Source organism: Culex quinquefasciatus, chromosome 1, assembly GCF_015732765.1.
Source record: "Culex quinquefasciatus strain JHB chromosome 1, VPISU_Cqui_1.0_pri_paternal, whole genome shotgun sequence".
In the NCBI taxonomy this organism is placed as follows: domain Eukaryota; kingdom Metazoa; phylum Arthropoda; class Insecta; order Diptera; family Culicidae; genus Culex; species Culex quinquefasciatus.
The window spans coordinates 36,808,623-36,833,560 of record NC_051861.1 but is presented as its reverse complement, the minus strand read 5'-3'; the positions used below and the strand labels follow the sequence as shown (position 1 = coordinate 36,833,560).

The following is a 24,938-nucleotide window of genomic DNA, read 5'->3' as shown; positions in this document are numbered from 1 at the left end:
TCAGTGCAGGATCACGAGAACGTTGATACTGTCTTCGGCGAACATTTTCAGACGAATCAGAAGCTGAAGATCGTCATCAATAATGGGAGAATCAAATTTGACTTGGACTTTAGGAATAGCAATATTCCTAGCATCCAAAATTGCATTAGTTAAAGATTCCAAGGCTGAATCAATATCAGCTTTGGTTTCTAAAACAAAATCATGATTTAAATTATTCTCAATATGATGCTGATACCTGTCCCAATTAGCTTTGTGGTAATTAAACACAGAACTATTGGGTCTGGTAACTGCTTCATGAGAAAGTGAAAAAGTTACTGGAAGATGATCAGAATCAAAATCAGCATGAGTCACTAAAGGACCACAATACTTACTTTGATTTGTCAAAACCAAATCAATTGTTGATGGATTTCTAACAGAAGAAAAGCAAGTTGGCCCATTCGGGTATAAAACCGAATAAAGACCAGAAGTGCAATCTCTGAACAGAATTTTACCATTGGAATTTACTTTTGAATTATTCCAAGATTGGTGTTTGGCATTAAAATCACCGATGATCAAAAATCGAGATCTATGCCGAGTAAGTTTATTCAAATCCCCTTTGAAATAATTTTTATTTTCCCCAGTGCATTGGAAAGGCAAATATGCAGCTGCAATCATAATTTTCCCAAAAGAAGTTTCAAGTTCAATGCCCAAACTTTCAATAACTTTTAACTTAAAGTCACGTAACGTGCTATAAGTCATACTACGGTGGATAACTATTGCAACTCCACCGCCATTTCGATTCATTCGGTTATTAGTTATAACTTTATAATCTGGATCACTTTTCAAATAAGTGCCAGTTTTTAAAAATGTTTCGGTTATAACAGCAACATGCACGTTATGAACTCGTAAAAGTTGAAAAATTCATTTTCTTTCGCTTTTAAAGAGCGAGCATTAAAATTCATAATATTGATGGAATTACTTAGATCCATGATTAAACTTCAGGGTAAGAACAACATCATTCGCAAATTTTAATCCAATCTGGATTGCTTCCATCATGGATGTAGCATTACTCATTGTTTGAATCAGTCGTCCCACCCGTGTGGATCAATCGGACCGCGCACTGGACTCACAATCCAGAGGTCGCCGGTTTGAATCCCGCGGCGTGTGCTCTAAAATTCTTTGTGTAAATATGAGTATTCGGTGCCGTCGCTCCGTGCCAGGGCGGCGAAGTCCTTGTAGATAAAAGGATGACACTAGTGGTTGGTACTAGCAATGATGGCCGACAGCTATAAAGTCAACTTCGTTTTTTCTAGTGACAGTTTCAGTGGAAGTTTCAGTGCCATTTTAAGTGGCAGATTCAGTAGTAGTTTTAGTTTGGTTTCAGTTAAAGACTCAGCTCAGTTTCAATTGCAGAATCAGTAGCAGTTTCGGTGAGTGTTACAGAGGCAGTTTCAGTGGCAGATTCAGTTGCAGTTTCAGTGACAGTTTCAGTGGCAGTTTCAGTGAGTGTTTCAGTGGTAGTTTCAGTGACAGATTCAGTGGCAGACTCAGTGACAGATTCAGTGGCAGTTTCAGTGGCAGATTCTGTGACAGTTTCATTGACAGTTTCAGTGACAGATTCAGTGGCAGTTTCATTGACAGATTCAGTGGCAGTTTCAGTGGGTGTTTCAGTAGCAGTTTCAGTGACAGATTCAGTGGCAGATGCAAAGGCAGTTTCAATGACAGTTTAAGTTGCAGATTCAGTTTGGTTTTATTTGAAGACTCAGCTCAGTTTCAATGGCAGATTCAGTAGCAGTTTCAGTGAGTATTTCAGAAGCAGTTTAACTGTAAGTTTCAGTGACAAATTCAGTGTCAGTTTCAGTGCCAGATTCAGTGACAGATTCAGTGGCAGTTTCAGTGTCATATTCTGTGACAGTTTCAGTGACAGATTCAGTGGCAGTTTCATTGACAGATTCAGTGGCAGTTTCAGTGGGTGTTTCAGTAGCAGTTTCAGTGACAGATTCAGTGGCAGATGCAAAGGCAGTTTCAATGACAGTTTAAGTTGCAGATTCAGTTTGGTTTTATTTGAAGACTCAGCTCAGTTTCAATGGCAGATTCAGTAGCAGTTTCAGTGAGTATTTCAGAAGCAGTTTTAGTGGAAGTTTCAGTGACATTTTAAGTGGCAGATTCAGTGACAGTTTCAGTTTGGTTTCAGTTAAAGACTCAGTTCAGTTTCAATTGCAGAATCAGTAGCAGTTTCAGAGAGTGTTTCAGAGGCAGTTTTAGTGAATGTTTCGGTTCAGTTCAGTTCCAACAATCAATATCAATAAATCTGGCTGTTATGATTGGTATCTATCAGTCGTTCACCATTCACAGTGACAGACTGGGGCCAAAGGTACCTTTCGGCAACAGTATATCATTTAGATATCTCGGCGTTCAAACAAGTTTAGCGTGGGGCCAACTTTTCCAAAACTCGACCCCACTCGCTAGATTGCTGGAAATGTGTCACACTTCAACGCCACCGCGCCAGCAAAAATGGCAAAACTTTATGGACTGCTTATCATCAATCACAATCAGTCACGTTTGCTCTTGCTCGTTCAAACGATTTCCGCCAAGATTTCGGGCGCGCGGTTTTTTGCCTGCCCATTCCGTTGGGATAATACGGACCAACGCCTGAGGTGACGCGTTAGGGTGGTTCCGTTGATATTATTTTATTGTTTTTTTTTCTTGAATCTACATGAAGATTAGAAATCTCAAACTTTTAAAGTCATTTTCTTCACATTTGTTAAAGTTTTGAAATCAGTTTTCAGTAAATTTCATGGATTTCTACTCGAAAAAGAGTGAATTTGGATAAACTAGTTTGATTTCTAGTTCATTTGCGCTTTTGATGTTTCTTCCAAAAGAACCACCCTACCCCTGGAGGGGTGCGTGCCCTTGAAGTGATTGTGACCTTTTTTCATCCCTCGGTTGTGGTGTCTGTGCGGTGGTTAGAGAGCAAAATGCCAAGAATTTCCATCCGATCGTTTTGGGGGCGGAGCGGGTGCAGGAGATGTGGCGCAGATTTTCGGAGGATACTGAATTGATAGTATCATCTTCGAAGGTTAGGCCTGAAATCGTGGTAGCGGTGGTGTGGGGACTATGGCTTGGATTGATCAATTTGATTGAGATATCCATTTTGGTGGCTTTGGGGGCCGATACGGGATGTGGTTTCGAAAAAAAGGCTCGCGGTGGGCATGATTTGGAATCTACTTTGTCTTTTTTTGAAAAGAACAATTGGAATTAATATGTATTTTTCTTTTGGCTGAAAAGGGATATTCTGATTGATATGGTCTCTTCAGCAAAGTTGTAGGTGTCGATCCAGAAAAGATAGTTTCATTTTTGTTGTTGAAATAGAGTCCTTGTATGTTTCAAACAATCTTCTCAGCAGTTCTCTAAGGAATCGGTCTTTTTTCCTTAATTGTAATTCTTCTATTTTTTAATCCGGCTGAAACTTTTTTGGTACCTTCGGTATGCCCAAAGAAGCCATTTTGCATCATTAGTTCGTTCAAATAATTTTTCATACAAATTTGGCAGCTGTCCATACAAAAATGATATGTGAAAATTAAAAAATCTGTATCTTTTGAAGGAATTTTTTGATCGATTTGGTGTCTTCGGCAAAGTTGTAGGTATGGATATGGACTACACTGAAAAAAAAATGATACACGGTAAAAAATTGTGATTTTTAATTTCACTTTTTGTCACTATAACTTGATTTGAAAAAAAAAAACACTTTTTTTTATTTTTCGATATGTTTTAGAGGACATCAAATGCCGTTCAAGAGCCAAACGACATGCGACACCTAGTGTTGAGTAGCATAACAGAGCGAAGAATGTCGATTGAAATTTTCGCCCTTTGAGTTTATGTATGCGAATTCTGTTTTGTTAAATTTCAGCGTTCAAAACAACTTTTCAGCAATAATTCGAGCTGATAATTTGTTAACTTTTGATGCTCTACATTTTAAACATAATTATTTTTTCTAAATATTTTTTTTTCAATTTTTTTATTGCGTTAATTTATAGAGGGCAAAAAGTTTACACTCGTACTACCTGAATTTTTTCTCAAAAGTTGTTCTAAGAACTGTAAATTCAATTTTAAGTTTGCATTCCTATCTAACCGAACAGCGAATATTTGAATCGTCATTCTTCGATGCTTTGCGCCATCTGTCGGAATTATGGAGCTTTTAATCGCGAATTGAATTTTGTTGATACGACACTTAGTTGCTGAGATATTGCCATGCAAGTGTCTACAAACAGGAAAATTGATGTTTTCTAAGTCTCACCCAAACAACCCCCCATTTTCTTATGTCGATATCTCAGCAACTAATGGTCCGATTAGAGGGTGACGATTCTCGAGATTTTCAATTTCCCTGGAATCAAGAGTTGAATTTCCCGTGCCACTACAGCCAAAACGCTGAAAAAAACTTGGGAATTTTTTGAAAAGGAGCCGAAGAATCGGTCACTTATTGATATCGAAAAAGAAAAAAAACCTTAGAATTACCAAAAAAACTAGATTAAGAGGATTGCTATGCTCGAGAGAGGATATGTGAATTATACTTATATTGAAAAGGCTTTTCCTCTTTGAAATAATAATTAGAAACAATAACTGCTAAGTATGCTTAAAGTTAAAATTTAAACTTTCTGAATAAGAAGATTAGAGATGCATTGGTTTATTCAAACTTGAACACCGAATATTAAATTTAACATCCAATGACAAAAACAATTTCGAATTAGTTGATTAGCTGATTAGTTTATATAATTTTGCTTCGATATTCATAAGCTTAAAATTTCCCGGGAGTCTCGACCAAATTTTCCGGGAATCGAGAGGTCCAAAAATGGTCGATTTCCCGGGAAATTTTTCCCGGGAATTCCCGCTCGTCACCCTCTAGGTCCGATTTACGAAGTTAAAATATGAAACATTTGTGAAATTTTCCGAACTTTTCGAAAAAAATATTTTCAAAAATTTAAAATCAAGACTAACATTTCAAAAGGGTAATATTGAATGTTTGGCCGGTTTGAAATGTTAGTCTTGAATTGAATCAAGAAACATAAACATTGATATTATGAAAAAATTGAAAAGAAAAAAAATAAAGAAATTGGAACTGGAAAGAGTGTTGAATTGCGTTTCGCAAGGTTTGATTAATCTTTGTTTAAAAATCATTTTTTTTTTTCGAAAAATATAGTTTTCAATGCCACCGTGCCCGGTGACGTGTCGGCTCACGTGCGTCAGACATAATGGGATTAGAGACGCAGATAATAGATACAAGCCAGAGCTACCAGGGCTGGGGGATCGGAAAATCAATGGATTCAATTATATAAATCGGCGAATATTGCGCCAGAGGGATCTCGAAGCTGGCGGGCCGTAGTAACACTTTGGCTGTGGCTTACCTTCTAAGTCCGGGTGAGAGGATTATTTTTTTTGGATTCTGGGATCGCCGTTGATGAGAGCAATCTGTGAAACAAAGAAGTAGTACAGAATTTGGTTATTAGAGAGAGTTCTCAGGTGAAATATGATGATTTTGCAAAATTCTACGAAAATCACTTGGCCATGAGCTTGGTAAAGGATAATCTTTTATTACGTGGGACGTTTCCTTTGTTCAGTGACCTGGTCTGATGGGTTGGGAGGCCTCCGGCGAGGACAATAAAGTGGACAAAACGGTTCTGTATTGTGTGGTTAAGGTTAGGGCGCACTTGATGCGAGTTCCGAGAATCACTGTGCAAGCTCAACTCGTTGACCATCGTTGCTGGGGTTCAAGTGGACTTTGGTTGATTTTCTCGATGAGAGGCCCCCAATGCGATGGTTATCACGGTCGTCGTCGCCTATCATCACCACCCCTGTTGTGTGCCATCGTTTTCAATTTGTAGTGCGCACTGGTCATTGAGGGGATAATCCTGACGTTGGCCGAAGCGTCAATCAGGTCGGTTGACGGCGACGTGACACTCGAACTGGAATGGTTTGTGGACTGGGCCAGGACTTCAGGCTAGATGCTGTGAATTGTTGAGCACTAATTGAGAAGGCAATGGTCATGGACATAGTGACCGCTGCCTGTGACGTGCTGTTTGAAAGAAGGGGGATGGGATTCAAATTTGGAAGTCTTATAAACTTCTGTGAAACGCTTGTGTAACTCTTGTGCAACAAAAATGCTTTCTAGCGTGAAGATGAAGATCAAATTACGTTGTTTGTGGATGATCCCTCGACCGTTCTGGTGTACTATCCGAAATGACAGTACATAGTTCACAAATCGAGTGCCGGCAGATAAATCACGCGTGTAATGCGGTGACGAATGGTAACGGACGATGGTGCATTTGCTTGACTGGGTTGTGGAAATGTGGTGAAAATTAGAACCGTTGGTATTTAGAAAGCGTTTGGGATAAGCTGATTTCTGAGATATAATATTAGTAAAACCTTAGACAACACTTTAAAATTGAAACGTTGAGAAATCACGGTCATATGTTAGCTTTCTGTAGGTTCTTATGAATTCTAAATTGAAATGTATCACTCAAGATATCAGCAACCAGCAGAAGTTAATTTCAAATGTCTTTCATCTTCTAGTAAACATATTAAGTAAACCGGAAGCAATCAACATGTCTTTAGCAAACACAAAACCAACTTCCTCGCTTCAATCTCTTTCTAATGTTCCCCCCGTTCTTTCAAGTTGCAACCACGCTCAAAATTTCAAAGTAACTCAACCAAAATTTGCAGCGCTCTAACAATTTTGCACCCCCTTGTTATAAATTTGATTCACTCACCCATTTTGGGCAAATATCTCCCTCAACCTGCTACCTATACTCTGCTGCTGTCTCTGTCGAGTGCGCTAGACTGGAAAATATTATTTTCTAAATTTAATCAACATTTTGCACGGTCGGTTTTCTTCTTTGATTGCCTTTTTTTGCTCCCCCTCCGGTGTTGGTGCCATGCATATTTCTTCAAGTGGTTGGTAAAATTACTTTTCTGGATTTTTGGTGTGAGTTTTAGTTAAGAATGAATTTTGAATTATTGAAGTCAAATGTTTTAGATTCATTTTGAAAGCAGCCTTAAACTCGATCAAAGTCAGTACCGCAAAGTTGGTGGGGTTCACCGTGTCCTCCAGGGAGTCGCGCGTAATTAATTTAGATAAATAGTATTAAAATTCAAATTATGAGCAAGAGTTACCTCAGCACCAGCAACGGCAGCAGCGGCATAGAACGAGCTGTGGAAGGCTCCTGGAAATGATTTTCATAATTACATTTTGGTTTACCGAAGCTGCTCCTCATTATGGTGAGCTCCAGAAGGTAACAATTTGACTAGGAGACTGTTGATTTGAAAATTAGGGGAGCTGGGGGTAAGACGGCCAGGCGGGGTAAGACGGCCACCCCACTGTTTTACTAAGTATACTAATGAATATTACTAAAATGTTTAGCAATACTGTTCCTCATGCTAAATAATGCATATGGAGTCACCTTTGCCAAAAATATTGTTTGAAATAGTATAAAAATAGCTCAAAATAAACAAATAATTTTTGAACTTGAAACTGGATGTAATTTTCATGAATTACAACTTAGGCATTTTGTTAGATAACAATATGTTTTCCTGTCTTCAAATATTTTTCATGTTAAATTGAAGTTTTCCTAGATTATGTCCCTCGAAAAAGTTTAGAAAATGCGATGAGCTATTTACAAAAATTGTTTAAAAAATAATTTATTTGGGGCAAGACGGCCACCTCCTCCGGGGTAAGACGGCCACCCGTAATTTGTAGATTTTAATTGATATAGGTTATATTTTTGACGGTTTTTGACTATTATGACATATTTGTAGATAAGGAAAAACATTTTCAATAAAACTATCCATTTTTAATCAAAATGCTGTTAACTACCGTTTCGACAACATTCTTTACTGTGATATAGCAAAACTCATTGAATAGTATGAAATCCTATCAAACTTTTCATAAAAATCGCTAATTTAATATTGTTTACATAATTTTGATTTACTTATTCTAATCAAAATACACAAACTAATTATTTTGCATCAAATTGTGTTTGTTTTGTAGTAAAATTCACAGTTTTTCATAAAATGTGGTCGCAATAATATGAAATTCACTGAGCCAAAATATGAAAATTTTTAAACAGCATTTTTCTTCACATTTGAAACCTGATTTTTCAACCAAAATAGTTATGATGTTCAGAGAAGTCTGTTCAACCAACCTTGTAGGAATTTGGGTGGATTTAGCAAAGTTATTAAGTTGATTTATAGCACTGGCCGTCTTACCCCACATGGGTGGCCGTCTTACCCCGCGTATTTCATATATATACGATTTCAATTATTTTTTTAAAATTCCTGAAAAGTATTGAAAATTGGTTTTTAGACTAACTAAATTATATCATTTCTATAATGGACTAGTAGTAGAACAATATGTACGTAATTTGAGATCAAAATAATCTGTTGTGTAAATTTTTTTAGACTTCTCCCTTAGGGTGGCCGTCTTACCCCCATCTCCCCTATGGTGCAAAATATTGACAAACTCTGCATCGAACCGTGAATTTAAGAAAGCTCATCGATACGGTTGTCGGGAATAGTTTTCACGGGCACTGCACATTGCTTTTGCCCCAAGGAGATGTTAATCGTTCAGTTCCTACAGCTCGAGAAACCCAGCGACCATCAACATTCCAGAAAATCTGTTTGTGGAGTCATAGCTCAATTCGTGTTTTGGTTTGAGATTCTCTACCCACGCCATTATTTTGGTTTGTATTGAACCCCTCTTCGATTTGCGTGAAACTTTTTCCTAAGGGTGGATTTTCATGGATTTTTCGATGACCGACATCGAAAGCGGCTTTCGATGCTCGTGGTCATATTTTGCCGAAAACTCATTTTTATCAATCAGGTTAAATCGCAAAATGGTTTGGATTGATATTTTATGGTAGTATAAGCACAAACAAACACATACCCATCGCCGGAAAGTTGCGAAAATGCGATTTTCCGACTTTTCATTTTCGATGCACGAGCATCTTTAGACGACCGACATCGAAAGCATACTCACGACCATGCTTTGCTAAAATGTCCGTGCATTGAAACTCGATGCTCGTTCAGTGCCTTTTTGCTACCTCAGCGGCACCCTAGACACAAACCTAAATAACGCTTTGAAACGCTTGGTACGGGATGGGAATGAAACTTGACGAAACAAATTCTATCTGTCAAACCAGACCTTGTCAACAATCAAAACAGCTGATTTTGCATGGTGAAATGGTGGACATTGTTTTGCAGGAGGAATCCGTCCACCGGTGGACGGATTGCCTGGCCAAGTTGACAAGAGAAACTTGTCCACCGGTAGAAGGATTTCGGGGCATTGTTTTGCAGGAGAAATCGATCCACCGGTGGCCGGATTTCTGGACATTGTTTTGCAGGAGGAATCCCTCCACCGGTGGTTGGATTTCGGTGCATTGTTTTGCAGGAGGAATCCGTTCACCGGTGGACGGATTTCAGGGTTTCGTTTTGCAGGAGGACGGATTTCTGGGCGTTGTTTTGCAGGAAGATTCTGTGCACCGATGGACGGATTGCCTGACCAAGTTGACAAAAGGAACTGGTCCACCGGTGGTTGGATTTCGGGGCATTGTTTTGCAGGAGGAATCCGTCCACCGGTGGCCGGATTTCTGGGCATTGTTTTGCAGGAGGATGCCGTGCACCTTTGGACGGATTGCTTGCATAAAATTTGCTTAAATTTCTTAAATTCCAAAATTTCTAAAATCCCTAAAATTTCTTATAAATTTACTAAGTTTTTTAAAATTTCAAAGTATTCTAAAATTTCAAAGCATTCTCAAATTTCAAAGTTTTCTAAAATTTTTATAATTTCTAAAATATTAAAAATATATAAAATGTCTTTACTTACTTTAATTTCTTCAATTCCTCTAATTTCTTAATATTTATAATTACCTGAATATCTTAAATTTCTTAAATTTCATAAATTTCTTAAATTTTTAAAATTTGTTTAAAAAAATTTCAATTTCTTTAATTTTTTAAATTTCTAAAATTTCTTAAATTTCTTAAATTTCTTAAATTTCTTAAATTTCTTAAATTTCTTAAATTTCTTAAATTTCTTAAATTTCTTAAATTTCTTAAATGTCTCAAATTCTAAAATTTCTTAAATTTCTTAAATTTCTTAAATTACTTGATTTTTTTTAAATTTCTTAAACTTCTTAAATTTCTTAAATTTCTTTGATTTCTTAAAATTCTAAAATTTCTAAAATTTCTAAAATTTCTAAAATTTCTAAAATTTCTAAAATTTCTAAAATTTCTAAAATTTCTAAAATTTCTAAAATTTCAAAAATTTCTAAAATTTCTAAAATTTCTAAAATTTCTAAAATTTCTAAAATTTCTAAAATTTCTAAAATTTCTAAAATTTCTAAAATTTTTAAAATTTCTAAAATTTCTAAAATTTCTAAAATTTCTAAAATTTCTAAAATTTCTAAAATTTCTAAAATTTCTAAAATTTCTAAAATTTCTAAAATTTCTAAAATTTCTAAAATTTCTAAAATTTCTAAAATTTCTAAAATTTCTGAAATTTCTAAAATTTCTAAAATTTCTAAAATTTCTAAAATTTCTGAAATTTCTAAAATTTCTAAAATTTCTAAAATTTCTAAAATTTCTAAAATTTCTAAAATTTCTAAAATTTCTAAAATTTCTAAAATTTCTAAAATTTCTAAAATTTCTAAAATTTCTAAAATTTCTAAAATTTCTAAAATTTATAAAATTTCTAAAATTTCTAAAATTTCTAAAATTTCTAAAATTTCTAAAATTTATAAAATTTCTAAAATTTCTAAAATTTCTAAAATTTCTAAAATTTCTAAAATTTCTAAAATTTCTAAAATTTCTAAAATTTCTAAAATTTCTAAAATTTCTAAAATTTCTAAAATTTCTAAAATTTCTAAAATTTCTAAAATTTCTAAAATTTCTAAAATTTCAAAAATTTCAAAAATTTCAAAAATTTCTAAAATTTCTAAAATTTCTAAAATTTCTAAAATTTCTAAAATTTCTAAAATTTCTAAAATTTCTAAAATTTTCAAAAATTTCTAAAATTTTTAAAATTTATAAAATTTATAAAATTTCTAAAATTTCTAAAATTTCTAAAATTTCTAAAATTTCTAAAATTTCTAAAATTTCTAAAATTTCTAAAATTTTTAAAATTTCTGAAATTTCTAAAATTTCTAAAATTTCTAAAATTTCTAAAATTTCTAAAATTTCTAAAATTTCTAAAATTTCTAAAATTTCTAAAATTTCTAAAATTTCTGAAATTTCTAAAATTTCTAAAATTTCTAAAATTTCTAAAATTTCTAAAATTTCTAAAATTTCTAAAATTTCTAAAATTTCTAAAATTTCTAAAATTTCTAAAATTTCTAAAATTTCTAAAATTTATAAAATTTATAAAATTTCTAAAATTTCTAAAATTTATAAAATTTCTAAAATTTCTAAAATTTCTAAAATTTCTAAAATTTCTAAAATTTCAAAAATTTCAAAAATTTCAAAAATTTCAAAAATTTCTAAAATTTCTAAAATTTCTAAAATTTCTAAAATTTCTAAAATTTCTAAAATTTCTAAAATTCCTAAAATTTCTAAAATTTCTAAAATTTCTAAAATTTCTAAAATTTCTAAAATTTCTAAAATTTCTAAAATTTCTAAAATTTCTAAAATTTCTAAAATTTCTAAAATTTCTCAAATTTCTCAAATTTCTGAAATTTCTAAAATTTCTAAAATTTCTAAAATTTCTAAAATTTCTAAAATTTCTAAAATTTCTAAAATTTCTGAAATTTCTAAAATTTCTAAAATTTCTAAAATTTCTAAAATTTCTAAAATTTCTAAAATTTCTAAAATTTCTAAAATTTCTAAAATTTCTAAAATTTCTAAAATTTCTAAAATTTCTAAAATTTCTAAAATTTCTAAAATTTCTAAAATTTCTAAAATTTCTAAAATTTCTAAAATTTCTAAAATTTCTAAAATTTCTAAAATTTCTAAAATTTCTAAAATTTCTAAAATTTCTAAAATTTCTAAAATTTCTAAAATTTCTAAAATTTCTAAAATTTCTAAAATTTCTAAAAATTAATAAAATTTCAAAAATTTCTAAAATTTCTAAAATTTCTAAAAATTTCTAAAATTTCTAAAATTTCTAAAATTTCCAAAAATTTCTAAAATTTCTAAAATTTCTAAAATTTCTGAAATTTCTAAAATTTCTAAAATTTCTAAAATTTCTAAAATTTCTAAAGTTTCTAAAATTTTTAAAATTTCTAAAATTTCTAAAATTTCTAAAATTTCTAAAATTTCTAAAATTTCTAAAATTTCTAAAATTTCTAAAATTTCTAAAATTTCTAAAATTTCTAAAATTTCTAAAATTTCTAAAATTTCTAAAATTTCTAAAATTTCTAAAATTTCTAAAATTTCTAAAATTTCTAAAATTTCTAAAATTTCTAAAATTTCTAAGATTTCTAAAATTTCTAAAATTTCTTAAATTTCTAAAATTTCTAAAATTTCTAAAATTTCTAAAATTTCTAAAATTTCTAAAATTTCTAAAATTTCTAAAATTTCTAAAATTTCTAAAATTTCTAAAATTTCTAAAATTTCTAAAATTTCTAAAATTTCTAAAATTTCTAAAATTTCTAAAATTTCTAAAATTTCTAAAATTTCTAAAATTTCTAAAATTTCTAAAATTTCTAAAATTTCTAAAATTTCTAAAATTTCTAAAATTTCTAAAATTTCTAAAATTTCTAAAATTTCTAAAATTTCTAAAATTTCTAAAATTTCTAAAATTTCTAAAATTTCTAAAATTTCTAAAATTTCTAAAATTTCTAAAATTTCTAAAATTTCTAAAATTTCTAAAATTTCTAAAATTTCTAAAATTTCTAAAATTTCTAAAATTTCTAAAATTTCTAAAATTTCTAAAATTTCTAAAATTTCTAAAATTTCTAAAATTTCTAAAATTTCTAAAATTTCTAAAATTTCTAAAATTTCTAAAATTTCTAAAATTTCTAAAATTTCTAAAATTTCTAAAATTTCTAAAATTTCTAAAATTTCTAAAATTTCTAAAATTTCTAAAATTTCTAAAATTTCTAAAATTTCTAAAATTTCTAAAATTTCTAAAATTTCTAAAATTTCTAAAATTTCTAAAATTTCTAAAATTTCTAAAATTTCTAAAATTTCTAAAATTTCTAAAATTTCTAAAATTTCTAAAATTTCTAAAATTTCTAAAATTTCTAAAATTTCTAAAATTTCTAAAATTTCTAAAATTTCTAAAATTTCTAAAATTTCTAAAATTTCTAAAATTTCTAAAATTTCTAAAATTTCTAAAATTTCTAAAATTTCTAAAATTTCTAAAATTTCTAAAATTTCTAAAATTTCTAAAATTTCTAAAATTTCTAAAATTTCTAAAATTTCTAAAATTTCTAAAATTTCTAAAATTTCTAAAATTTCTAAAATTTCTAAAATTTCTAAAATTTCTAAAATTTCTAAAATTTCTAAAATTTCTAAAATTTCTAAAATTTCTAAAATTTCTAAAATTTCTAAAATTTCTAAAATTTCTAAAATTTCTAAAATTTCTAAAATTTCTAAAATTTCTAAAATTTCTAAAATTTCTAAAATTTCTAAAATTTCTAAAATTTCTAAAATTTCTAAAATTTCTAAAATTTCTAAAATTTCTAAAATTTCTAAAATTTCTAAAATTTCTAAAATTTCTAAAATTTCTAAAATTTCTAAAATTTCTAAAATTTCTAAAATTTCTAAAATTTCTAAAATTTCTAAAATTTCTAAAATTTCTAAAATTTCTAAAATTTCTAAAATTTCTAAAATTTCTAAAATTTCTAAAATTTCTAAAATTTCTAAAATTTCTAAAATTTCTAAAATTTCTAAAATTTCTAAAATTTCTAAAATTTCTAAAATTTCTAAAATTTCTAAAATTTCTAAAATTTCTAAAATTTCTAAAATTTCTAAAATTTCTAAAATTTCTAAAATTTCTAAAATTTCTAAAATTTCTAAAATTTCTAAAATTTCTAAAATTTCTAAAATTTCTAAAATTTCTAAAATTTCTAAAATTTCTAAAATTTCTAAAATTTCTAAAATTTCTAAAATTTCTAAAATTTCTAAAATTTCTAAAATTTCTAAAATTTCTAAAATTTCTAAAATTTCTAAAATTTCTAAAATTTCTAAAATTTCTAAAATTTCTAAAATTTCTAAAATTTCTAAAATTTCTAAAATTTCTAAAATTTCTAAAATTTCTAAAATTTCTAAAATTTCTAAAATTTCTAAAATTTCTAAAATTTCTAAAATTTCTAAAATTTCTAAAATTTCTAAAATTTCTAAAATTTCTAAAATTTCTAAAATTTCTAAAATTTCTAAAATTTCTAAAATTTCTAAAATTTCTAAAATTTCTAAAATTTCTAAAATTTCTAAAATTTCTAAAATTTCTAAAATTTCTAAAATTTCTAAAATTTCTAAAATTTCTAAAATTTCTAAAATTTCTAAAATTTCTAAAATTTCTAAAATTTCTAAAATTTCTAAAATTTCTAAAATTTCTAAAATTTCTAAAATTTCTAAAATTTCTAAAATTTCTAAAATTTCTAAAATTTCTAAAATTTCTAAAATTTCTAAAATTTCTAAAATTTCTAAAATTTCTAAAATTTCTAAAATTTCTAAAATTTCTAAAATTTCTAAAATTTCTAAAATTTCTAAAATTTCTAAAATTTCTAAAATTTCTAAAATTTCTAAAATTTCTAAAATTTCTAAAATTTCTAAAATTTCTAAAATTTCTAAAATTTCTAAAATTTCTAAAATTTCTAAAATTTCTAAAATTTCTAAAATTTCTAAAATTTCTAAAATTTCTGAAATTTCTAAAATTTCTAAAATTTCTAAAATTTCTAAAATTTCTAAAATTTCTAAAATTTCTAAAATTTCTAAAATTTCTAAAATTTCTAAAATTTCTAAAATTTCTAAAATTTCTAAAATTTCTAAAATTTCTAAAATTTCTAAAATTTCTAAAATTTCTAAAATTTCTAAAATTTCTAAAATTTCTATAATTTCTACAATTTCTAAAATTACTAAAATTTCTAAAATTTCTTAAATTTTTTAAATCTAGAAATTTCTAAAATTTCTAAAATTTTTAAAAATTTTAAGATTTTTAAAGTTTTTATAATTTCTATAATTTCTAAATTTTCAAAAATTTCTAAAATTTTTAAAATTTTGATTTTTTTTTAAGTTTCTAAAATTTCTTTAATTCTATTAATTCCTTAAATTTCTTAATTCTTTTATTTTCTTTAATTTCTTAAATTTTATTATTATTATTATTATTATTAAAAAAAATTAAATTACTTAATTTTTTTGAAATTCCTGAAATTTTTCCAATTTTTAGTCCACTCTATAGAGAATTTGCAGCTAAGCTAAAAGACACGTGTCGCCACCTATGAACAAATAGCGTAAACCTATGATTTATTTTTTGAAAAATATGTGTTTTTTCCTTCATAATCAACATTTTTATTAAACTTATGCCGGATTCGGATGAGAAAAAATATTTCCAACAATTTGGTGTACAACTTTCCAATATTTGTTTGATTTTTCTATGAGAAAACTGTAAATTTAGAAAAAGATAGTAATTTGGACTATTTGGTAAGAAAGTCTGTCAAAAATCAATAAAAATTGTTGAATATACGTAAACACATCTGTTATCAATTATAAAACTGTTTATTTCATTGATATAAACGGGAAACTCATTTTTAGTGTTCCAAAACATGTTTTTTTAGAAAAAGTCACATATTTCTGCGCGCCCAAAAAAAAGATGTTCATTATTTTAAAGCAAAAAAATTTTCTCGTCTTTTGCAACCAGTTTCATTAAGATTGATGCAGGGAACCATGAGAAATAAGCAATTTTGTTCTTCAATCCAGCAGAAAGAAATACGATTTTTGGAAAGTAACCTCATTTTGGCGCCACCTACATTTGAAACACAGTCGCGCTGCAAAACCTCAATTATCTCTCATCTATTTTGCATGATTTTTCGCAACGAACATGAGGCAAGAGGTTTTATTAAATTAAATTAAGCGCTAGTCTAATCATGCGCCTTTTTGAAAAAGATTTATTGAACATCATCAGCTTATTTCAAAAGTTGTTCTGGAATTCCAATCGCCACGCAATGCTGCTTTGTTTACGTTTGAATCTGTCATTTTCCATCCTTCGTTAACTTGCATGCAAGTGTTCCTTATTCCGGAAAGTCGATTTTGGGGTTGTGTCTAAGCTAAATGAAGTAACGCAAGCCACGAGCATCGAGTTGGTTCGATGCTCGTGCTCTCGATGTCGTTGCACAATCCATGAAAATCCAGCCTAAGGGGTAACTTGTCCGTGAACACGAATCTGAGGTCCGCTTTTTAATATCTCGTGACGGAGGTATTTTTTAATAATTTGCAACCTGAAACGGTGGTGAGATAGAAATTTGGTGTCGAAGGGATTTTCATGTAAAATTGGACGCCCGATTTGATGGCGTACTCAAAATTCCGAAAAAAACGTCTCATCTCTCAATAGAATAATCAAGATCAGGGTTGTTAAACAATCAAAATATTAGCAACTACAATCCCGTCTAAATATTCATGCCTCAAATACAACTGCTCTTCTCCCCTTATTGAAACTTTCAGCGCCGAACAAAGCCGAACACGTTTTCGTGTTTACAAACTCGCGATTGACATTTTCCTTTTCTCTCTCATTCCCGCTTCCACGATCATGCTACCACAACATCGTTTAACCACAAGAGCCGCCACAAAATCCATTTCGCAAACGCAGTTTAACGGGACGTCATGCGTGGTCGGCTCCTAATCGCCATCTCGCGTTCTTTCATTGCAGTTTTCGGAGAGATTGAGAGACTCAGCGGTGAGAGCGCATAGTTGAGGAAAAGGGGAGGAGTGATAGAGAGATAATTACATCGGACCCCTTGCGTGTAATTTTGTCCTAATGAGTAACTTTTGTCCCTGATCACGAATGCGAGGTCCGTTTTTTGATATCTCTTGACGGAGGGGTGGTACGACCCCTTTAATTATTGAACATGCGAAAAAAGAGGTATTTTTCAATTATTTCAGCCTGAAACGGTGATGAGATAGAAATTTGGTGTTAAAGGGACTTTTATGTAAAATAAAAACACTATTATTTTTTTAAATTCTCCCATTTTCCGTGACTCTATTGCAAAAAATTTAGAGTATGCCAGATTAAGGAAAATTTAATGTACTTTTCAAATCTACATTGACCCAGAAGGGTCATTTTTTATTTAGAACAAAATTTTTCATTTTGAAATTTAGTGTTTTTTTTTTCTAACGTTGCAGGGTTTTTTTTAGAGTGTAATAATGTTCTACAAAGATGTAGAGCAGACAATTACAAAAAAGTTTGATACATAAACCTAAGGGGTTTGCTTATAAACATCAAGAGTTGTCACGATTTTACGAAAAAAAAGTTTTGAAAAAGTTGGTCGTCGTCGTTCATCGTCACCCGCGACAAACATGGACGAAAAAACAAAGAGAAACGCAAAAAGTAACTTTTTCAAAACTTTTTTTTCGTAAAATCGCGATAACTCTTGTTGTTTATAAGCATACTCCTTATGTTTATATATCAAAATTTTTGTAATTGTCTGCTCTAAAACTATGTAGAACATTATTACACTCTTTAAAAATAACCCTGCAAAGTTATAAAACACGAAAATTTCGTTCTTAATGATAAAATGACTATTCTTTGTCAATGTAGATTTGAAAAGTACTTTAAGTTTCCCTTAAAATGACATGTTCCAATTTTTTTTACAGTCGAGTAACGGAAAATTGGAGAATTTTTGAAACTTTTTCAGTATTTTTTCGATGAAAAATTCGTTTTTAGGGAATTCTGAGAACGCCATTAAATTGGGCGTCTAATTTTACATAAAAGTCCCTTTGACATCAAGTTCCTATCTCATCACCGTTTCGGGCTGCAAATTATTGAAAAGCACCCCTTTTTCGCATGTTTAAAAATGAATGGGGTCGTACCGCCCCTCCGTCACGAGATATCAAAAAACGGATCTCGGATTCGTGATCAGGGATAAAAGTTACCCCTTAGGACAAAGTTTCACACAAATCGAAGAGGGGTCGGGGCAACTTTTCCCGATTTCGTAATAGTTGGTAGAGAATTACCCATCTATGGAAAGGTGTTTTAAGCGGTTTTCATTAATATCACTCCCATATTCTTGGAAATTTAGAGGTCTTCTCAATAAAACTTGCCCCCGGATTGTTGGAGACTTTTTAAAATCGGAGAGGGAGGGGGGTTATCTTAAAAAATATAAATAAATACCCTCTGGGTGCACTAGAACCTCGGTAATTAATTACCACCACATGAACATTAAGACAAAAAAGAATAAGCTTTATAAAATAAATTTAAAACTTCAAAAAATATTTAAGAAGTTGAAGTATTTTTGAAGAACTCATAGCTCATATTTGAAAGAATGAAAAAAAAAAAAAACTCACAACAACATTAAGCCAGGCATGAAAAGGTTGCTTAATAAAAGTTAACTTATAAAATATATTATATATCGTTGCCGTTGTGTTAACTTGTCGTACGTGCATTTTGGCCAAATTGAGTTAAGAACAGCTCACAATCCATCACCTTTTGACCTTCACAGATCACCAAAATTCGATTTCAATCCTGAGATATTCAACGAAATCCGAAAAAACTCCGTGCATTTTTGTCACTTTCCATATGAAAGTAGTTTCAATCTTGTCGTGCTATCTTGTCACTCTCTGAAAATTGATGTAATTGCAACAACTGGCCAAAAGGATTGCAGGTCAGAACGCGTTTGACGCACGTACAAGTTAGACTACCGTAAACATTTGTTATTAGAACTCGGGACTCAGCCAAACAAAACGCGTTTGTTGTTGTTTACATTGCGTGCTTTCGTTTTTGTTTGTTCAAGGTCAAACATTAAAACGCATTTTTCCCGGAACGGCGAAATGGCGGGTGCGTCAAGACAGCACGACGACGTCGACCTTTTTTAAATGAACTGCTCATGTTTGAAAGAATGGAAAAACTCAAAAAATATTATGACAATCAAGAATAGAGAACATCTAAAACAAACCATTATGTTTAGCTTAAAATTTACTATCAACTCTTGTTCTTCAATTTCTTAAGCTACTTTTTTTAAGATTAATCTGTTCAAAAAATGATGTCAAAAATCACACTTTTAAGTTAAAGGTTAAGCAGAGGGCCAACAACGTCACAAAATTTTGCCCCCAAACAGGGACCTGCAGTGTCCGCTCACACAAACACGAGAACTTTTGCAATCGCAAGAGGATTACCGCACGTGTGTACAGAACGGACACTTTTCGAGGAGGGGGGGGTTTCATGAGGGGGTAAGGGTCCTGTTGCTCCCACTCACACACGTGGGTGTGTGGGTGTGTGTGTGGTTTGTGTGGGTGTTTTTGGTAGTAGCAGCAGCAAAGTCACAGCTCAGAGTCACCAGAGCAGCAGAGGTGAGACCACGCGTTATGAATTTTGAATATTTCATTCATAAATAATCTAATGCAATAATGAATATTTAACATGCGATGTTGTGTGGGATTTGAGCGGTGAACTTGGGGGAACATTGTGTTAGGAAACAGGGATTGTTTCGACTTTTGGTGGGGTGGGAGTGGGTGTTTTTGAATTCAAAGCAGATGCAGTATGAGAGGACATGTTTAATTAACAAGCTTTTTATTTTGAAGTAAATAAATCAACTAATTTTAGTAAACCAAAAGTGCAAAAAGATACATCTCAACATCCATTCTTGCTGAATAAATGAAAACTCTGTAATTGAACCAAGTTTTACGAGGTCATCAATCTTGACAGCTGTCATTTCTGTGCCAGCATGAGCCAAAAAGTTTGTCCCAAGTTAGAAATTCGTAGCTCGATTGAAAACTCCTCCCACACCCACCAACAAGCTCTCTGAAGCTGAACCACTTGCAGTCCACATAAAACCTTCACCAGTGGCAGTGATTTCGTTCGCCATAAAAAAACTATAGAACAAAAAGAACCTCCCATCACCACCATCATCATCTCACCACCCAAAAAATCGTAACCTTTCACCGCCTTTCCATTAAAATATGAACAACCTTTGGCTCAATCCGATGAGACACCATTTCTTCCCTTTCTCCACCGTCATCATCGTCGTAGCCGTTTTGTGTTGAGCCTCTGTCACAGTTTTCAAATAAAAATGATCATTTAATTTAAGCCCTCCCACCAACACTCAACATCAACATCGGCAGCTTTTCCGCCACAAACCAAGTCGAGCAGGGCGAAAAAAAAAGAGAGAAAGTTTTCCCGGTTCACACCCGTGTCGTTCCTTTTTCGCCCCACCTCTTAAAGTTGTTTTTTCCCACTATAGGACACACTCTAGGAATCGGAAAGCAAGAAGAAAATTTCCACATCCCACTCGATTTCGGACTATTTGTATGACTGTGTGTGTGTATTTTTGTTTATGCCAAATGTACGTGTTTGTGTGTGTGTGAGTTAGGGTGGTCCAAATCCGGGCTTTCTCGGGGCTACCCCCTGAAATCAAAAATTGACCCATCTGGGTTAATTTCATATTTGAGCTCATTCTGACCACGGGAACCCCTCCCTCTAATCGCTTGAAGTTTGTATGGGAAAAATCGTCAAAATGTATGAAGAAAAACAACTGTTTCAGTTGTTTACCTGTAGAGGGCGCAATAGTCGTCCAATCTTTATCAAATGGTCGTTTTCAAAAGCTAATAACTTTTCAGCAAAAAAAAAATCCTAAAAATATGGTGTCTTTGGGAAATTTGTTCAAAATTTAATGAAGGTTCTACACCTGAGAAATTGTAAGAATTGGATAATTATGGTGCCTTCCATAGGTAAAAAAGTAAAACAGTTGCTTTTCTCCATACATTTTGACGATTTTTTCCCATACAAACTTTAAACGCTCAAATTTGGAGTTCAGCCTAGTGATGGGTCAATCTTTGATTTCAGGAGGTAGCCCCGCAAAAGCCCGGATTTGGACCACCCTAGTGTGAGTGGATTATTCCTGAATGTTTTAACTTCTTAATCAAATTGGAGCCGAGCTGAGTTTCTGTTTTATATGTGTGATGCTGGTGGTGGTGGTGACTTTGGTCGTCTTTTGCAGACAGGGAGAACCTCATCCAGTGCCGCTACCCACTTTTGAGTGGAAAAACTCAAAATAAATATGCATGTGAAAAAAAACAACGGAAAGGGAACATGAAAGCAGACACCGAAGCAGTCGTTGTCCAGTTTGGTGGTAAGGTTTGAGGGGTGGAACAGTGAAAAAAAATATTGTAGTCAGAAATTGTTTACATGTGCCTATTTTAAAAATATTTTCAGTTGAGCCTAATTTTTTAAAGAGAATAGGACATATTTTAAGATCTGTTTACCTATAAAGTTTGCTGAATTACACATGTTAAGATAATATTACCTACGATCTCTTCTCTACACTAACTTAAATAAAGCTTCATTTGAATCGTGGAAAATGTTTTAATAAGGGCATTAAAATATTAACTAAAGTTTAACTGGGCTGCACGAAAAATCGCAAGGGAATCACCGATGCATAAAACTTTTCAGATGAAATACAAAAATAAAAATAACTCAAATTTATGTTCAATGCTTACTTTTCATATGTCTTTAATTGTGACTTGAAATTAAATAAATGTCTGAAATTTTTTTTTTATTTATTGAACATGATTTTTGCATCCATTAACCCCTCGGTCATTTCGATTTGTTTTGGTTTTTTGACGTTTGTCTGCTTTTTAACTGGGCTACGGCCCAGTTATCGAGCGCCCAGTTAAAAAGCAGCCCAGTTACCGAACAGCTACTGTATTTCTCGGATTAGTTTTCAAAAATACTTAAGAGCCATTGATTAACACAGCCATTTCTAGAGCAACATTTGAAAAGGGCGCATAAGCAATTTGACAGCCAGCACTATTTTGCTAATTTTGAGCAGCAAAACTCGCAGTGTTAAATGGTAGCTGGGAAGGCAAGCTTTTGATTTACATTTCCATTTTTGTGAAAAAGTTACCTGTTGGCTCGGAATTTGCAAAATTGTTCATGCTGTCAAAATGCTCATCTGCCCTTTTCTCGTGTTGCTCCAGATTTTTGCATCGGTATTCGACCTACTTACGATACACAAATTTCAAAAATACTTGCGATTGGTCATCTACACGTCCTTCAAGTGCCCTATACTAACAATCAATGAAATTTTGTCTCAATTTGGAAAAAAATCGAAAATAAGTGTCGGAGGGCACGGATTTATTATATAAGGTAAGCATCAGGACAAATTATAAACTAACTCCGGATATAGTTTACATACATTTAGGAGAGATCCGGCTTCAAAGAAGTATAAAATATCACATAAGTGGGCATAACTCGAGACAAGGTTGCCAGATCTTCAATGTTTTGGACTCGTTGGAAAGGTTTTTTTTTGATATCCTTACCAACATGATGGTATTTGAGTCAATTTCCGGTTTCGTTTCAAACATACGGATAAATACATAAACACATTTTTTACTTTTATACTCAGTGAGAATTGTAGTCCCATACACACACATACACACAGACATTTGTTCAGTTTTAGATTCTGAGTCGATAGGTATACATGAAGGTTGGTCTTACCTCAGTGAGGAAGGCAACATCCTTTTTTCGTGTAAATTTTAATCACTTAAATTTTCATTTTCTAAAACAAATATTTTCCACTAACATGTACTTGTACACGAAGATCGGGTCATATGCAAATACTGAAATTTGTATGTTTTGACCCGTTTTGCTACATCCTATTGAGTATCGTAGTGTGCAAAGTCTGTAACTAGAATAAGGCCGTTGAAGTCTCCTGACTCTGACCTATGACGAGGGGATGCGCAGGTGGGATGTAGGGGCACATTTTTAAAGTTTTCTGAAACACAAAATGTTGTCCCTGATTTTCCAAATGAATTAGAATAGAGGGGGTTTATGTTAAATCAAATATTCTCATTTTATAACTTGCAATTTATTAGGAACTATTTTTATCGATTTGTAATGTTGTGAGTTTGATGAAATAAAACGTCCAGAGATTTGCTCTTTTTAATATAAAAAATGAAATAAATGGTTTTTTAGTACAATCCAGATTCGATTTTTTATCACTTTGGATAATCGAATCTTCGGATAATTGAAACACATTAAATTTATTTTTTCGATGTCTTATTATTTAGGTCGAGCTCAAGTATGACCCCTGAACAACTCTAAAATTAGTTACTGCCCATGTTCGCATATGGGCCATTCCAGGTCAACTGAGTACACTATTGGACTCGACCTTCACCGATTTATACCAAACATGGAGGCAGCGTTCATCAATCGATAGTTAACAGAAATCCCAAGTGGTGCTAATTAGACCATCCCTCTATTTTTGGCACCGCCCTCTTTTTTGACGATTTTCTAAAAAACTTTTTTTTCTCTTAATCATAACTTTGTAACTATTTGAGCAAAAGACTTTCTACAGGATGCATCTTATAGAAAATTGTCCAAGAAATTCAATAAAAAAATTCAACCATTAAATTCTCACTAATGTTATATTCGAACGTTTTAAGTATTAAAAATCAGTTTTGTAGAATTTCTTATGCTTTATTTGGTTTATTTTATCATAATCGTGTTCCCCAGACAATTTTACATAATAATCAATGTAGACCTCAAACTAAAATGAACTATTGGCGAGATTCAGCGATTTTACTGAAAAAAAATTGATTTTGCGCTGACAAATTTAATTTCAAATGCCATAAAAATGTTAAAAATCAGAGAATTATTTTGTTTTTTGAAAACTCGTTAAATTTGATTCCAAAGAACTGCCAATATTGGAAACAAACAAATCCTTTCAGAAAAAAATCTTCAAATAATATTGATACTGCCGTGTTCAGAAGAATGCAAAAAAAGTATATTTTTTATGATTACAATTTTTTAATTGTTTTTTTTAAACAGCCTATGTTTAAAAAATGGATAAACATGAAATAAATATTTCAAACATGTATTTTGAATACTCTTTTTTCGAAGGAATGTTGCAAAAACATGCAAAAATAAATTTAATCTTTCTTTGTTGAACTCTGGTATAGTTGAAAAAAAAAATGCTCATGATTCTTATTCGTTTATTCGTGTTAAAAAATGTCCTCGCTGAAAAAATCTAAAACTTGTATTTATTTTTAATACAAGTAAGTAAGAAAAAAACAGGGTTTTTTTTATGACTGATTTTTTTTTGTCAATTTATTTAAAGGAACTGACAATTTATATTTACAACTTTTTTGATGTGAAATAATGTAAATAATTACAGATTTATTTTACCCATTTGGTTTTCTGACTATTTTTTTCATTCAGTGACATGTTTATTAGCATATCACATGTTTTCGTGGAATTATAGGTTCACTTCTTGAATGATAGATTAAAATCGATTGGAATCAGTACCAAAATGAATAAATAATGCTTATTTTGTCATCAAACGATAGGATATTGTCCAATGATCAAGATGCACTTCCAAAATTTTTTTCTTCTCCCTAGGCTTCATCCATAAAGTACGTCACGCTAAAATCAGTCAAAATTTACCTCCCCCCATTGTCACGCTTTTACTATACTTATAACACGCAATGTCACACTTGCTCAGACCCCCCTCCCCCCTAGAGCGTGACATACTTTATGGATGACGCCCTAGTAGATTTTTGACGATAAAATCCAAAACATGTAGGAAATTGAACCACGGGCAATTTTCTATGAAAGAAAATGCAATTTCGACACTCCAGAGCCAAGATATTTGGATTTTAGTGAGAATTGATGTGCAAATTTTAAAATTTCTCAGAATTCTCAAGCAAGGCCTATTAGTTAGACGACGTTGCAACGTATGTTTTTTTTAAAGTATCTTCCTGTCTTAGAAAACACTGTGCCTGACATCGTAATCTATCATTGAAGAAATGAGCACCTAGAATTCCTC

The 24,938-nt window shown here is 31.2% G+C and overlaps 1 protein-coding gene across 3 annotated transcripts in view; it reads right to left on the bottom strand.

Moving 5' to 3' along the window:
- The window catches only part of LOC6048394, a 242,647-nt gene that overhangs the window by 172,810 nt on the left and 44,899 nt on the right, over positions 1-24,938 (bottom strand). For all 3 annotated transcript variants that reach the window (XM_038249625.1, XM_038249631.1, XM_038249638.1), the window contains exon 3: positions 5,382-5,445. The gene's annotated coding sequence lies outside the window, so the exon portion shown is untranslated. The remainder of the gene's footprint in view (positions 1-5,381; positions 5,446-24,938) is intronic.